The 16,478-nt window shown below is 44.0% G+C and overlaps 1 protein-coding gene across 1 annotated transcript in view; it reads right to left on the bottom strand.

Annotated features, from left to right (window-relative positions):
- NF1 (neurofibromin 1) overlaps positions 1 to 9,854 on the bottom strand; it is a 289,146-nt gene extending 279,292 nt beyond the window's left edge. The window contains exon 1 of the mRNA XM_029926741.1: positions 9,620 to 9,854. The gene's annotated coding sequence lies outside the window, so the exon portion shown is untranslated. The remainder of the gene's footprint in view (positions 1 to 9,619) is intronic.
- Positions 9,855 to 16,478: the final 6,624 nt, after the last annotated feature.

Genomic DNA, 16,478 nt, shown 5'->3' with positions numbered 1-16,478 from the left:
GTCATTGCATGACTATTTATGTATTTCTTCAGTGACTGTCTCTCTTCCCCACCCTAGGAACTAAGAGAGTAAGCACCATCCTTTTTTTTTAAGATTTTATTTTTTTAATGTTTGTTTATTATTTTTGAGAGAGAGACAGAGCACAAGTGGGGGAGAGGCAGAGAGAGAGGGAGACACAGAATCCAAAGCATGCTCCAGGCTCCAAGCTGTCAGTCCAGAACCCGACGTGGGGCTCAAACTCACGAACTGTGAGATTATGACCTGAGCTAAAGGAGGACACGCAACCATCTGAGCCACCCAGGTGGCCCTAAAAACTTTATTTTTATGTGATCTCTACACCCAACATGAGGCTCAAACTCAAAACCCCAAGATCCAGAGTCACATGTTCTACCAAGTGAGCCAGCCAGGCACCCCAGGTAAGCACCATCACGGTTGATTCGTGCTTTCATTCCTTGTACCTAGCCCAGTGTCTGGTACGCAGGATATGCTCAAAAAATACTTGGGTTGTACATGTATCTGAACAGGGTGGGAGGCTTCACAGGCCATCTGCTTCTTAGTGGGGTCAAATATCAGTGTCAAATCTTCGCAAGTTTAGAAACTTAATTTTTCATGGAAGCCCAGAATGTGGGAAATGGTTCACAGTAACCACACTTACAGGGTGTCTATTTCCTTGCCTTAAAGTCCTTGGAAAAGTAAACTAGTTCATTTTCAGAAGCCCACCTGAGGAAGAAAAAGAGGATGGTTTTGAGAGAAATTTACTTCTTCTAGGCTCCTTGCTAGATCTTGCTGTCTTAATGAGTACAGATTTCCCCCCCTCCATTAGACTCCATTGAAGGTAGGCCTAGTGAAAGTCATGGTACATCATAGGAGCTCAACAAATATCTGACTAAGTATTTGTGAATCTTGTTAGTTGAATGACTGACAAACGTACTTATGCTTTGGCTCCCTATTTTCTAGACCCCATGTACAGGATTACCTTTTGTTTTGATATTACCAGCCCTGGTCTCTATCATGGATGCTTGGGAAGAGCTGGTAACTATGAGCCACTCCCACAAGACTACAAATTCTGCAAAGTTAAGAACCATCATCATCATAATTTAAAAAAAAATTCACTATTGTCAGCATCATGGCCAACAAGTATCATGTGCTTTTCCATACCAGGCACTCTGCTGAGCCCTTCACAACCAGTATCGAATTTAATCCTTGTAACAACCTTGTGAATAGCCTCCTCATTGTAGAGATGAGGGAATGATGGTCAGAGAAGATAAGGAACATGTGGAAGATGACCTAGATTTCTTTTTCTTGAGAGAGACCGAGGACCTGTGTACATGCACATTAGTGGGAGAAGGGCAGAGAAAGGGAGAGAGAGAATCTTAAGCAGATCCCACGATCGGCAAGGAGCCCATCGTGGGGCCTGCCTCACCACCTTGAGGTCATGACATGAGCCAAAATCAAGTTGGAGGCTTAAGCAACTGAGCCCCTGAGGCTCCCCTAGAGTCAAGATTTGAACACAAACCTGTCTCACTGCCAAGTTTGTATTCTTTTCTTTTTAATTTAGTAATTAATTATTGTTTAATTTACATCCAAGTTAGTTAGCATATAGTGCAACGATGATTTCAGGAGTAGGTTCCTTAATGGCCCTTACTCTTTTAGCCCATCCCCTCCCACAACCCCTCCAGGAACCCTCTGTTTGTTCTCCACATTTAAGAGTCTCTTAAGTTTTGTCCCCCTCCCTGTTTTTATATTATTTTTGCTTTCCTTCCCTTATATTCATCTATTTTGTATCTTAAAGTTCTCATATGAGCAAAGTTGTATGATATTTGTCTTTCTCTGACTGACTAATTTTGCTCAGCATGATACCCTCTAGTTCCATCCATGTACTTGCAAATGGCAAGATTGTGTTCTTTGTGATTGCTGAGTAATATCCATTGTGTATACATATGACATCTTTATCCATTCATCCATTGGTGGACATTTGGGCTCTTTCCATATTTTGGCTGTTGTTGATAGCGCTGCTATAAACATTGGAGTGCGTGTGCCCCTGTGAAACAGCACACCTGTATCCCTTGGATAAATACCTGGTAGTGCAATTTTTGGGTTGTTAGGTTTTTTTAAGTTTATTTATATATTTCGAGAGAGAGTGAGAACACACACACACACACACAAGCCAGGTAACGGACAGAGAGAGAGGAGAAAGACAGGCTCCACCCTGTCAGGGCTCAATCTCACGACTCTGGGATCATGACCTGAGCAGAAATCAAGGGTTGGACGCTCACCCTACTGAGCCACTCAGGTGCCTCCACTTATACTCTCACGTACCACGTGCATGGCATCCCACACTGTGCTCATCTTGTTTTCCCTACAACACTTGGAAATAGACTAGGGACTGTGCATTTCAAATATGTGTCCATAGTCAATCCTTGGTAACGAGCAGCAGAAAAAAATGCCAGTCATCGTAAACAGAAAAGAGGTACCAATGTTACAAAAAATTTACAACAAGGGAAGAACCAGACAAAAATTAATATAGGGACGGGGCTCATGGAGCAGAATGCCAGATGACCGTCTCTTAGCCAGAGCAATCCAACCAGGATACTTGAGTCAAATCCTCTCAATACACATCCATCCTGACTTTTCATTCATCCTTACCTCATTTATTTGCAATTTAAAAATCCAGTATGAGGGTATCTTGACTGATCAACCAAAGTTGTTTGCCCTTGTCCTAACTAAAGGTGTGCTTGGGAAGAGGTTGGTCTCTAGACCTTTCTGTTTCCCCAGGGAGAGGCAAGGCTTGCTTTGACTCACACAGTGGGGAGTCCCCCTGAATAGAGATGCTAGGCAGTCACAAACACTGATTGTCCTCTGGACCATGGGTGAATTAATTCAGGCCTGTGACAACTGAATCACAATTTATATTTTTGTCTCCATGTTGATATTAGAGAAAGCCCAGGCATAAGTTACCACTAAGCATAGTTTCTGCATGAGATTCAATTTCACGTTGGTTTTAGGTGATCTTTTTTTTTTTTTAAGTTTATTTATTTATTTTGAGAGAGAGGGAGAAAATCCCAGGCAGGCGACACACTGTCAGCATGAGGCCCAATACATGGCTCTAGCTTACCTGACTTCACGACCTGAGCTAAATCAAGAGTCAGAAGCTCAACTACCTGAGCCACTCAGGTGGCCTTTTGTTTTTTAAGTAGGCTCCATGCCCAATGTGGGTCTTGAACTCACAGCCTTGAGATCAAGAGTCACATGCTCTACTGGCTGAGCCAGCCAGGTGCCCAAGAGTTGCCTTTTGATTACCGTTAGGTTAACTATCATCATAACCGAACAAGCAGGGACACTTCCTGCCTCTATGGGATTTCAGTGCACCTAGTTTTCCCGGCGTCCACCTGCCGAATCCATGTTTACATTCCCTTCGTTGAAGGCCAAAGGGGGTGACATGAGTGCAGGTGGCCCAGCTGTGTTTGGGGACGGCAGGAGCTTCATGTTTTGATTCCAGTTTGAAGCTGTTGTGGTCTGGGTAATGGGGAGGGAGAGGGAACCCTTTAGTTGCTGGAGGCCTCCCTGGGTGCATTTAGAATAGAAGTAGGAGCCGACTAGCAGCCCTGTTTGATGAAAAAGTACACTACCCCACCCTGAAGCCTGTTCCCAACATCTTCATTGGATTCTTTCTTTTTCTCTTTCTTTCCTTCTTTCTTTCCTTCCTTCCCTCCTTCTTTCTTTTCTTCTTTCTTCCCTCCTTCCTTGAGAGAGAACTCAGCCTTCCTTCCTTTCATGAGAGAGAACTCAGCCTGCCTTCTTTCCTTCCTTCCTTCCTCCCTCCCTCCCTCCCTTCCTCCCTTCCTTCCTTCCTTCCTTCTTCCTCCCTTCCTTCCTTCCTTCCTTTCTTCCATGAGAGTGCCCTCAGAGTGGGATCCAGAGACGGGCAGAGGGAGAGGGAGAGAGAATCCCAAGCAGGTACCACACTCAGTACAGAGCCAGACTCAGGGCTCAATCTCACGACCATTGAGATCATACTTGAGCAGACATCAAGAGTCGGATGCTTAACTGACTGAGCCACCCAGGCGTTCATCCTTTTTAAAATATAAAACCTTTTAAGGAGTCAGGACAACTTGCAAATGGCTATGATAAGACACCTACATGGCAGCTACCCTGGCTCTCTGTGACACACGTAACCAAGCTTACAGAGACACTCACGGTCGGAAGACACCATATGAGGCCAGAGCACCTTCAGCTCATCTGCTGTCAGAACGGCTTTTCACAGCGGGATAGGGTTAGTTTTAAGGCAAGTGAGTTGCTTTGTTTCCCCCCTCCCTGATACGTGGCAATCCGCCTCTTCTAGATGGTCTTCAGTCTGTTATGTTATTACAAAAGCTTGGCTTGGGTAGGATTTTTCAACTTACTGTGAAAAACTTCCAACACAAAGTTGCAAGAACAGTACCGTGAATACCCATATAGCCACCGCCAGAATTCAACTCTTGTTAACCTGGTGTCTATTTGTTTCATATACATTTTTGCCGAAGCCTTCTCCAGAAAATAAGGACATCTTCTACATAACCACAAGGCCACTCTTTTATTACCTAAAAATTAACAACATATACCAATATCGTTTTAGGCTCTTTTTTTTTTCAGTTTAATCCTGGAAAAGTCATAGATAGATGCTAGTGTTTCTGAACCAGGACCCAGTCAAAGGCCCTGCGCTCTTAAGCAGGGCTGGGGCTAAGGTGAGATCAGTTAAAGGGCACCAGAAAACTCAGTATCCGAGTAACGTAAAGTCTTAATGTAATATTTTTTAAAAATCACGCTGGCAGCAGCTTGCTTTTGCAAAGGAAGTTTCCTGGAGCTGGGTTAGGGTGAGTGATGCAGGGCTATGCCAGTGCCAGACTTTCATTTAAACTTTTGATGTTTTGTTTATCGTGGAATTTTTTTTACATTAATTTTTGTTTTTTTACATATTGCATTCAAATATTTTCTTGATTACTGAGTCTTTTGGCATCCTTTTTTAAAAAATTCTTTTCAATGTTTTATTTATTTTTGAGACAGAGAGAGACAGAGCATGAGCGGGCAGGGGCACAGAGAGAGGGAGACACAGAATCGGAAGCAGGCTCCAGGCTCTGAGCTGCCAGCACAGAGCCCAAAGCGGGGCTCGAACCCACGAGTGTGAGAGCATGACCTGAGCTGGAGTCAGAGGTTTAACCCACTGAGCCACCCAGGCGCCCCTTGGCACCCTCTTAAATTCTGCAGCCGAAACAAGGGCCTCACTCATCCCGTCCCGATCCCAGTCCTGCTCTTAACACAGGGCAGCCCGCTTCTACTTATTCCTGACTTTGACTTTTTAAAAATTCTTTCATTAAACATTTATGGAGCACACAGCCAGCCAGGCAGACAAAACTCTCCGCAGATAAAATTAAAACCCCTGATAAAAGGAAGAAGCATTCTAATATTGGACATGACAGCGTAATATACAGAAGCAACAACGTGCCCCAGAACCAGAACAGGGAGAGACTGAGGACATTTCCCTCCCCCACAGCAGCTGGGAATTTTCCTGATCCCCAGCTAAGACTGTCTAGCTTCTTTCCTCACGATGTCCTCTACTTCCCACGTTTTCCCCAGGCTGGACCCGAAGCTTAACTAGATTCAGGTTAACCATTTGGGGCAAGAGGTTTCGGACGTGATGTGGTGTACAGTGTATTATTACATCATCTCAGGAGATGCATGATGTCTGATTGCTCTGATTTTAGATAACTCTAATTTCATTGATTCCGAGTCAATATGTGGATTGGATTTGGAGAGGGGCCATTCTATTGGCTGCATACCCAATGCAGAAGGAACCTGATGAGAACATGACCCATCTGGGAGATTCCTAGTAGGTAATACATTTCTTAATCATTTTATAAACAATATGGCTGTCTTGTATAAAATTAGCTTATGTGTTGGGGACCCTCACAACTGAATATTGTTGTTGTTGTTGTTAAGTTTATTTATTTATTTTTAGAGGGAGAGGAGCACAAGTGAGGGAGGGGCAGATAAAGAGGGAGAGAATCCCAAGCAGGCTCCATGCTTAGTACAGAGCCTGACGCAGGGCTTGTCCCATGAACTTTGTGGTCATGAACTGAGCTGAAACCATGAATCAGATGCTTACTGACTGAGCCACCCAGAGGCCCCAAATACTGTTTATAAGAAAGTTTGTCATTTAGTTTTTCTTTAAAAGTTTTAAAAAATTTTTATTAGATTTATAGAAAAGTGGCCAAGATTTCCTATATATTCTTCACCAATTTCTCTTAATGATAAAATCTCATACAACCATGGTACATTTGTCAAAATGAAGACATTGACACTGATAGATGAATATTAACTAGCTGCAGACTCCATTCAGATTTCATCAACTTGTGCACTACTGACCTTTTTCTCTTTCAGGATACTATGTTGCATTTAGTAAGTTTCTTTCCTCCCTGCATCTCTTTCTTGAGGCTGAAGTGATTTTTCTTAATGTTTATTTATTTTTGAGAGAGAAAGAGAGACAGAGAGACAGAGAGCCAGCAGGAAAAGGGCAGAGAGAGAGATGGAGACACAGAATCCGAAGCAGGCTCCAGGCTCTGAGCTGTCAGCACAGAGCCCGACTCAGGGTTCGAAACCACAAACTGTTGAGATCATGACCTGAACCGAAGTTGGACGCTTAAACAACTGAGCCACCCAGGCGCCCCTAAATTATTAACTTTTAAACCTCCAATACTTCCAAATTCTTGAGTCAAACATGCCTGGAGAAAGATTATTAATGGAATACACTCTGGCATTCAGATGGCACAGGTTTCTGCCAGCCCAGCGTCTGTTGCCCTTCTCCAGGCAGCATCACTTTGATCTTGTTTTTTGCCTTGAAGGCTTGGTGGGATTATCAGGCTGGACGACCTCTCCCTGTGCCAAGCCATAGCAGGTAACCCATGCTGGGCCAGCCATGCTCTGTCCCCTGGGCACAGGAACGTGGGCAGAAAGGAGCAGGGGCTGACCTCTCCCGATAGCAATGTCCTCAAGTACTAACCTTCAGCCCCTGCCACTTCCTTCCCCAGAGCTGCTCTGATTCTTGCCCCCATTATGATAGCGTATTTTCTGTGAGTTCCACATCCCTCTCCCCCTTAATGTATTTATTTTATTTTAATTTAATTTAATTTTGTTTTTATTTTGAGAGAAACAGAGCGTGGAGGAGAGGGGCAAAGGGAGAAAGAGAGAGTCTCCAGCAGGCTCCATGCTCCGCACGGTGCCTGACACAGGGCTTGATCCCATGACCCTGGGATCATGACCTGAGCCAAAACCAAGAGTCACATACTCAACTGACTGAGCCACCCAGGCACCCCTTTCCTCTTTAATTTAGTCAATGAAGGACAGCAGAGAACCCTATTTGATATAGGAAATTATTTTATTAAAGAGACCCCCCCCCCCCGGGAGGGTGGATGTCAATCCCAGGAAAGCATTTAATAATGCATTTTACTCTCCTTCAGTACCGGACTGTTGCATAGAAAGAAAAGACCCTTGTGTGTCAACTATACTCAAATAAAATTTTTAATGTTTATTTATTTTTGAGAGAGAGTAAGTGAGTGGGAGAGGTGCGGAGAGACAGGGGGACAGAAGATCCAAAGCAGGCTCTGTGCTGACAGCAGAGAGCCCAACGTGGAGCTCGAACCCACGAACTGCAAGATCATGACCTGTGCTTGAAGTCGGATGCTCAACTGACTGATCCACCCAGGTGTCCCCCCAGTTTTTTGTTAAGAAGTAATTTTTTAAAAAGGACCCTGGTCATCATGTCTAAAATCAGACTCTCCACCTGAAGGAGATTCCTGAGCTTTGAGAGGGATGACTCCAGTTCTCAAAAAAATCTGTGAAAACCAGAAAAGTAGAAAGAGACCCCACCAAATAAACTCCCTCAGGTGGTTTTGGAACCAAGGTGTTTCCTGCCCTTTTCTGGATCCCTTTTGAGGGGTGACCTCAGGCTGGAAGGCGATGGGCAGTTACAGCAGCAAGACTTGGTGAGCATCAGAGCTTCTTGGTCCACATATAACCTTGGGTAACTCTCTCACCATCTCTGAACCCGTTTCCTCATCAGCAAACTGGAGGGTCGTGGATCATGCCTGCTTCCTAAAGTGTGAGCGTTGGAGGAATCCAATGCTTTCGGCACCTTGGATGTGCCCAGATCCTTGGACTGCCTTTTGCTACTGCAATGACTTCACCAAAAGAGTTAGGTGGCTTGGATATGGAAATGATTTATTTAGCAGGCTCTGCTTGGAGCCCAAGTATAAGAAGCTGGTTGACTCTTGGTAGGACACTGAGCAGTTTGGGGACCTGGGGCCACTTGCATCTTACGTACTGAAATGTTTGCGTGGCCAACAGCTCAGAAGGGAACGATGCATATTCACGTCGCTTCCCCCTGAGAGTTCCACAGCCCAATGAGAAGGAAGAATTGGGTCTTTACACCAAATACAAAACCCAAGGATCCCTCCAGAGACACTCGCAGTCAGTCCTATCGGTGGTCACGGGACGTACAAAGGAGCTTCCCATCTTCAGGGAATTCCTTAGCCCTTAACACAGATGCATTGTAAAGCCAGATTCCTGAATATGGGTAGTTTTCTCATGTTTCTGTAAAGGCCTATTCTGCCGGGATATCCTTCCCACACACAAGGCATCCATTAGGGCAGGGCCATCACTGGAGTTGTGCAGTGTACAACATGCATAACCATACACAGCAGCCCTGGGTAAAAAGAATGGGTTCCAGAGTCACAGACACCCGAGTCTAAAATCTCATTCCTGCCATTTATTCTCAGTAAAACCATGAGTAAACTGACCCTTCTAAATCTCACCTTCCTCATTTGTGAAGTTGGAAAATTATAGTGGCTACCTCTCAGTGGTGTTGTGAGGATTAAAAGAAAATAATAAGTATGTAAAGATTTTTTTTAACACAGTGCCTGGCGCATAGAACATGCTTAATTGTCTCCTCTCCTAAAAGACTTTTCCAATCCCCCACCCTCCCTGAGCTGGGTCAGACGCCCCTCCAAGTGCTCCTATCTCCTCTTGCGCTATCTCTAATGTAGCTGAGATTCCTCCCAGAACCGTGATCTCTCGAAGTCAGGGACTGTCTTCCACATCAGGATTGCCAGCACCTAGAACGCTGTCCACCACACAGGTGACACTCTAAATACCAGCTGAAGAAATGAATGGCTAAATGCTGCCTTCAGTGGGACCCAAGGGAAAAGGTTGGTCTTCTTATTTTCCATTAGAAGCCAGCGATGGGGGAAAGAGGCAGAGAAATGGGGAAGGAGCGCGTGAGCTGGACATTTGCCAAAAGCAGGTCAGTCCCTTCCTGTGGCCATTTTTTTGGGTGGAAGAAAAACTAAGTGAAACCTTGTACCAAGCCAGGCCCTAAGAAGATAAACAAGCCAGGGGTTTCGCAGAGACGATGGCCCGATTCTTCCTGACCAGGGGAAGGTGGGAGCTGTGGGGAACCAGACAAACACCCCCTTCCAATGTCCAATGTCCTTCCTTGGAGCTCTGCTCCTGCTCTCCATCGCAGCCCCCCCTCCTCCCGCCCCTTTCCTTCACGGAAGTCATCTTCAGATCTGAGACAGTCTCTTACCCGGTGAGGTCTCCGAAGGCTGGCTCGAGCCGCAGGGGGTCTGAATCACCCCTAACCACAATGGCCTCGGAATGACAGAAGGTTTCTGTCTCCACAGCGGGTCCTACAGTGGGTTTTGTTTGTGGCACACTTTGTCTCCACATGGCCCCTGCTGGCCAGGAGCTGAGATGAGCAGTTTGTGGAGATCAAACGATCGAACTTCAAAACACTCATGAAAACGTGTAAAAACAAAACAACAGCAAAAGTACAAAGCTGGGGGAGATGTGGTTTAACGGGAGCATGTGTGACAAATGATCTAGCAGCCCTGACGCCTGGGGACTCAGCATGAGTCAGCTAAAGGATGTGGGTGCCAAAAAAAAAAAACCAAAAAAAACAAAAAAAACCCCAAACCTCAGGCAAACACTGGATTCGGTGAAGCTTCCAGAAAAAGAAAGGTGATGGCAAGCTCTACTCCTCGCTGGGCAGACCACCCTGGAGGAGGTTTGGCTCTGTCTGGATTTCCTATGGTGGGGGAAAGGGTGTGTCCTGAGTGGAGGTACTAAGATTGGGGGTGGGGGTGGGGCGGTGGAGGGACTCATAACTGGGTCTAAGGTCGGACAAGAGGAAGAGATGAGTGACCTGGAGGGGAAAGGGCTTAGGTAGAGGGATGAGGAGGGGTCTGCTGCTGTACTATCTGCTCGGAAAGCCTCCTCCTCACTGCCTGATCCCTTAGGCTTCTGTGGTCACCGCCTCCGAGAAGCCTTCCCTCACCTCCCTAAGCAGAAACCATGCCTCCGTAGGCCCCCTTCCTCTGCATCTGGGGGTCAGGTCCTCACCGTGGCTCCCCTCACGTGGAACCACACTGGTTGAGCAGAGTCCCCATTCTATTTATCTTTGCAACCCTGGGGCCTGGCAATGTGACTGTTCCTCAGCTAACGTCTGATTGCTTACATTGTTGGCCTGAAAACTGTCACTGAGCATGAGGAAGAGATTATAGTCTTTCTGTGTGGCTCAAAAAGACGGAACTGGAAAAAAGGGCGGAGATTACAAGAAGGTGGATTTCAGCTCAAAATTAGGAAGTACTTTATAATAATGATGATGATAGCTTGGCTGAGCCTTTTAGTCCAAGTTAATCTAAAACTTAGCAGTCTTCTGTTTAACTTTTTAAAAATGGTTTTATTTCTTTTTGAGAGACAGAGCATGAGTGGGGGAGGGGCAAAGAGAGAGGGAGACACAGAATCTGAAGCAGGCTCCGGGCCCATTGCAGAGCCTGATACAGGGCTTGATCTCATGTCCCTGAGATCATGACCTGAGCCAAAATCAAGAGTCAGACACTTGGGGCGCCTGGGTGGCTCAGTCAGTTGAGCATCTGGGTTCGGCTCAGGTCATGATCTTGTGGTTTGTGGGTTCGAGCCCCACGTTGGGCTCTGTGCTGACAGCTCAGAGCCTGAAGCCTGTCTTGGGATTCTGTGTCCCCCTCTTTCTCTGACCTGCCCCTGCTCACACTGTCTCTCTCTCTCTCTCAAAAATAAACAAAACATAAAAAAAAAAAAAGAGTCAGACACTTAACTGACTGAGCCACCCAGGTGCCTCCAACAAATTAATTTTTATCACGGGGGTGGGGTGGGGGCTGGCTGACTCAGTTGGTACAGCATGTGACTCTTGATCTTTGGGTCGTGAATTTGGGCACCTCCATTGGGCATAGAGATTACTTTTCAAAAAAATGAAGAAATAAAATATTAATTTCCATCACAAAAACAATACGTCTATTAGTATATAGATTGTAAATTGCTTAAGCAATTTCCGAAGCATCTTAAAGTTGATGTAATGGGGGCACCTGGATGGTTCAGTTGGTTGAGCATCTGACTTCGGCTCAAGTCATGATCTCACAGTTCATGAGTTTGAGCCCTGCGTCGGGCTCTGTGCTGACAACTCAGAGCCTGGAGCCTGCTTCGAATTCTGTGTCTTCTTCTTGCTCTCTGCCCCTCCCCCACTCATGCTCTGTCTCTCTCTGTCTCTCAAAAATGAATAAACATTAAAAAATAAAAAAAATAAAGTTGATGCTGATGTAATGGAAATCTGAATGTCGATGTATGTCTGTCTCACTGTCCCCTGCAGTTAGATCTGATGGCGTATCTTCAAATTCCCATTAAGGAGATAAGGAAACCAAAACACGTAGACGTTAATTAACTTGTACATGGTCACACACCTGGAAAGTCTCTGACCTTTGGTTTAAACCTAAAAATCCGGTCATTACTTTTGTGCCAGATTACACTGCGTGTGCTATCTCCTGGGTGTCTACCGGTCAGGGACGCTGGGGCAGTGGTGTTCAATTCTGACTGTACATAAACATCATCTTGGGAAGCATTTACAAATTCCTGATGCCTGAGCCCTGATTCAATTGGTCTGGAGTTTGAGTCCATTATGCAGGGTTGAAAAACTGCCAGCACTGGTTGGCGGTCAGATCATACCTTCCTTCCAAATATTACATTATCACCTGGGCTAAATGGAACACACTCTTGTTACCAAGCAATTGGGGACTCATAATGTATAATGTATACACAAGTTCCTCATTGTGATCTTAGGCCCCATGGAGGTCTGAGCTTATCTTGAAAGGCAAGTAGATGTTGAATAGGCTGGTAAAGAGATGTAGTCCAGTTAGAAGGAAAGACTCAGGAGACACCTAATGCCAGGATAGAATTTCAGGAATATAAATTATTAACAACAGGCCTTTTACAGAAGTCCTCTCTCAGATTCTCTGGCTGCTGGACTATTTTCTCGCCTCCCTCATCCACATCGCCAGCCCCTACTCACTGTCCAGTTTGGTCAGAGACTCCTTTCTCAACGCAGATACAAAGAATAATCAGGAAAGGGATCTAGGGCAAAAAGTTGCTAGAAAGAGAGGTCCCCATCGAGTAAGGGGGGAGAGAGAGAGAGTTACTTTCAAATTAATTCTTGGTTGTTGCCCTCTACTTTGTGAACATGACATTGCCCTTAAGTTGAACCATGGGGCCATGCTGTCAATTGGTCATTATAGGCATAAGAAGACGTGTTGGGATTTCTATGTGGCTTCTGAAATCACACCCATGTAACCCACTAAGCAGTGTAAGCACACGGCTGCTGGGGGCGCTAATCCTAGAGGCAGAATGCTAGACAGTCATTCATCAGAAAACACTGACTGAGGGACTGGGCCATGTGCGGATCAGGGCATTAGAAATGAAGCTATGATCAAAGCACAGAGCTTGTCTTCACGAAGTTCTCCAGAGGGAAAAGCAGATCATCTCTAATGGGACAGGCATGAGGCTGATGTCAGAATCCTCAATAGGTTCCTCACAAAAACACTAGAGAGAGATTTTCAAGGTGTTGAAAGACAGAAATTCTGATCCTGGAATTTTACATCCAGCTAAACTATCTTTTACATGTGGGAATGAATTGAAGAGTGTCGTGTACCCTAGGAGGCCCTCTGAGGACTACCCACTCAAACATCTGCTTTGAAGACATTGTTGGAGGTTGTTCTCCAGCAAGGAGAAAAATACAACCAGAGCATGTTTTGAGATATATGGTTAGCCAGGTTCTTTGTTACGTAAGTAAATTATGAGAAAAAAGACAAAAGATTATAATAAGCCACAACTTAAACTCAATACTTATAGCGGAAAAGAAAGAGCACTTGGGTCTCAATACTTATAGCAGAAAAGAAAGAGCACTTGGGTGACTTAGTTGGTTAAGTGTCTGACTTTGGCTCAGATCATGATCTCACAGTTCGTAAGTTCAAGCCCCACATCGGGCTCTGCACTGATAGCTCAGAGGCTACATAGAATCTGCTTCAGATTCTGTGTCTCCCTCTCTCTCTGCTTCTCCCCTGCTTGAGCTCTCTCTTTCACTCTCAAAAATAAATAAAACATTAAAAAATAAAAAGAAAAGACCAGAGCTAGTGAAACATATCTGGTACATGTCTCTTTGGGAGAAAACAAATAGATATTAATACTTTTAAGAAGTTAAATTGAGGGGCGCCTGGGGGGCTCCGTCGGTTAAGCGTCCCACATCGGCTCAGGTCATGATCTCACAGTTCGTGAGTTCAATCTCTGCATCGGGCTCTGTGCTGACCGCTAGCTCAGATCCTGGAGTCTATCTTCGGATTCTGTGTCTCCCTCTCTCTCTGACCCTCCCCTGCTCACAGTGTCTCTTTCTCTCTCAAAAATAAACAAAACATTAAAAAAATAAAAAATAAATTAAAAAAAGAAGTTAAATGAAGATGAGTATACATAATATGTGTGAGAAGTAAACCTCAGAAAAATAAAAATAGAATGTATGACTTTTCCAAACAGCAGAAGAAAAGCTGTTCTAGCCAATGAAAGATGGGAAAGAGAAAAAAAAGAGACAAGATGAAAGTATGCCATAGGGGTGGCTGGGTGGCTCAGTCAGTTAAGTATCTGAATCTTAATTTGGGCTCAGGTCATGATCTTATGGTACTTAAGATTGAGCCCCACCTTTCTTGGGATTCTCTGCCACTCCCCCCGCCCCTACCTCAAAATAAATAAACATTAAAAAAAAACATTTAAAAAAGTATGAAGTAGAAAACATGAAATTAAAATAGTAGATACTCCTAATATGCTGGTGATTAGAATTTATGTAAAAGGGTTAAATTCACCCATAGAAAGATTCTCAAATTGGATTTTTTTGTTGTTGTTTATTTATTTACTTGAAGACAGAAAGGGAGAGAGAGAGCACACACATGCTTAATTGGGGAAAGGAGGGTCAGAGAGAGAGAATCCCAAGCAGGCTCCATGCTGTCAGTGCAGAGACTGACACGGGGCTCATCCTCGCCAACTGGGAGATCATGACCTGAGCTGAAATCAAGAGCTGGATGCTTAATCGGGTAAGCACCCAGGTGCCCCGCAAATTGGATTTTTAAAGTCATTGAACAATTCCAGGAATGCAAGCGTGGCTCAGTGTTCACAAATCAACGTAATACATTGGCATTAACAAGAGGAGGAATAAAAACCATATGATCATTTCAATAGATGCAGGAAAACATTTAACAAAGTACAACATCCATTTATGATTTTTTAAAAAATCCTCAACAAACTAGGCTTAGAGGGAACATACCTCAACCTAAGAAAGGCTATATATGAAAAACCTGCAGCTAACATCATACTGCCTGGTGAAAGACTGAGCTTTTTAAAAAGACTCTAACATTATACTTACGATAAGAGAAGAGTTTAAAGCAAAAGGATTTTTAAAATGGAAAGAAACAGAGGTGAGAAAAATACACTAGACAAGCAGGTGTCCCAAAACAAAGCCAGGGAAACAAGTTCAGTAGCTGACAAAATAGAAGAGAGCATCCCAAGAGACAAAGAGAAGCCGTAGAAGGAGCAGAAGAATCAGGGACATGGACGTGTCAGCTCCACACTAAAAAAATTAGCAGCTGGAGGAATTACAGGGGAAAAAAGATACATTGACATTTCTAGGTATTAAAACACCCCTTTCAGAAACTATATCTCAAATAAGCAAAAACAAAAACAAAACTAAAGAAGAGATGAATAACAAGCCTGATCTAATAAATATAGATATAATTCCTCATTTATCACTCTCTACATTTTCTTGTTTTGAAAACACATGTAAAAAAAAAAAGAAAACACACGTAAAACAATCACCAAATGGACTCTGAACTAGACTGCAAAGAAAACCTTGGTGAGTTTCAAAGAACTAAAATCATGCAGACTTTCTTGTGCATCCGGGTGGGTTGGTGGGTTAAGCATCCAACTCTTGATTGCAGCTCAGGTCATGATCCCAGGGTCGTGGGATCGAGCCCAGCATGGGCCTCTGTGCTAGGCATGGAGCCTGCTTAAGATCCTTTCTCTCCCTCTCCCTCTTCCCCTCTCCTCCCCGACCCCACTAAAGCAAGCTCTCTCTCTCTCTCAAAAATAAAAAATAAAAAAATAAAATAATGCAGACTTTCTCCAACTGCAATGTAAAAAAATTAAAACTCAAGTCCAAAAGTTAGCTTAAAAAGTCCTCTATGATTGGGGTTGGTTGGTTCGGTCTGGAGAACATATGACTTGATCTTGGGGTCATGAGTTCAAGCCCCATGATGAGTGTAGAGATTACTTAAGTAACAATAAATAATTTTTTAAAGTCATGTATGATTGTAAACTAAAACATGTCTATATAACTCTTCAGGTAAAAAGAAAAGTCATAAAGAGAATTTTTAAATATTTAGAACTAAGCAGAAGCACTTTGTGTCTAAAGATATCTAATGCTATAATTAGATGGGAACTTACAAATATAAATACATTAATAAGAAAACTGTGGGGCGCCTGAGTGGTTCAGTCTGTTAAGCAGCCGACTTCAGCTCAGGTCATGATCTCACGGTTCGTGGGTTCGAGCCCCGCATCAGACTCTGTGCTGACAGCTCAGAGCCTGGAGCCTGCTTCAGATTCTGTCTCCATCACTCTGCTCCTCTCCTGCTTGCTCTCTGTCTCTCTGTCTTTCTGTCTCTCTCTCTCTCAAATATAAAAACTAAGACATAAAAAAAAAGAAACTGTCAAGCTATTTTCCAAAGTGGTTTTACCATTTTACCTTCCCACCAACATATGAAAGTAGCAGTTGCTCTACCCCCTTGAAGACTTAGGATGAATACTATTTTCCATTTTAGCCATTCTAATAGGTATGTAGTTCTAATTTTCACTTCCCTAATGACCAAGGATATTGTCTTAAAAATTTTTTTTTATTTTTACATTTATTTATTTTTAAGAGAGAGAGCATGAGTTTGGGAGGGACAGAGAGAGAATGAGACACAGAATCTGAAGGAGGCTCCAAGCTCTGAGCTGTCAGCACAGAGCCAGTGCGGGGCTCAAACTCTAGAGCCAGGAGATCGTGA

This window comes from Suricata suricatta, chromosome 17 (assembly GCF_006229205.1).
Source record: "Suricata suricatta isolate VVHF042 chromosome 17, meerkat_22Aug2017_6uvM2_HiC, whole genome shotgun sequence".
In the NCBI taxonomy this organism is placed as follows: Eukaryota; Metazoa; Chordata; class Mammalia; order Carnivora; family Herpestidae; genus Suricata; species Suricata suricatta.
This window is presented reverse-complemented; position numbering and strand designations above follow the sequence as displayed.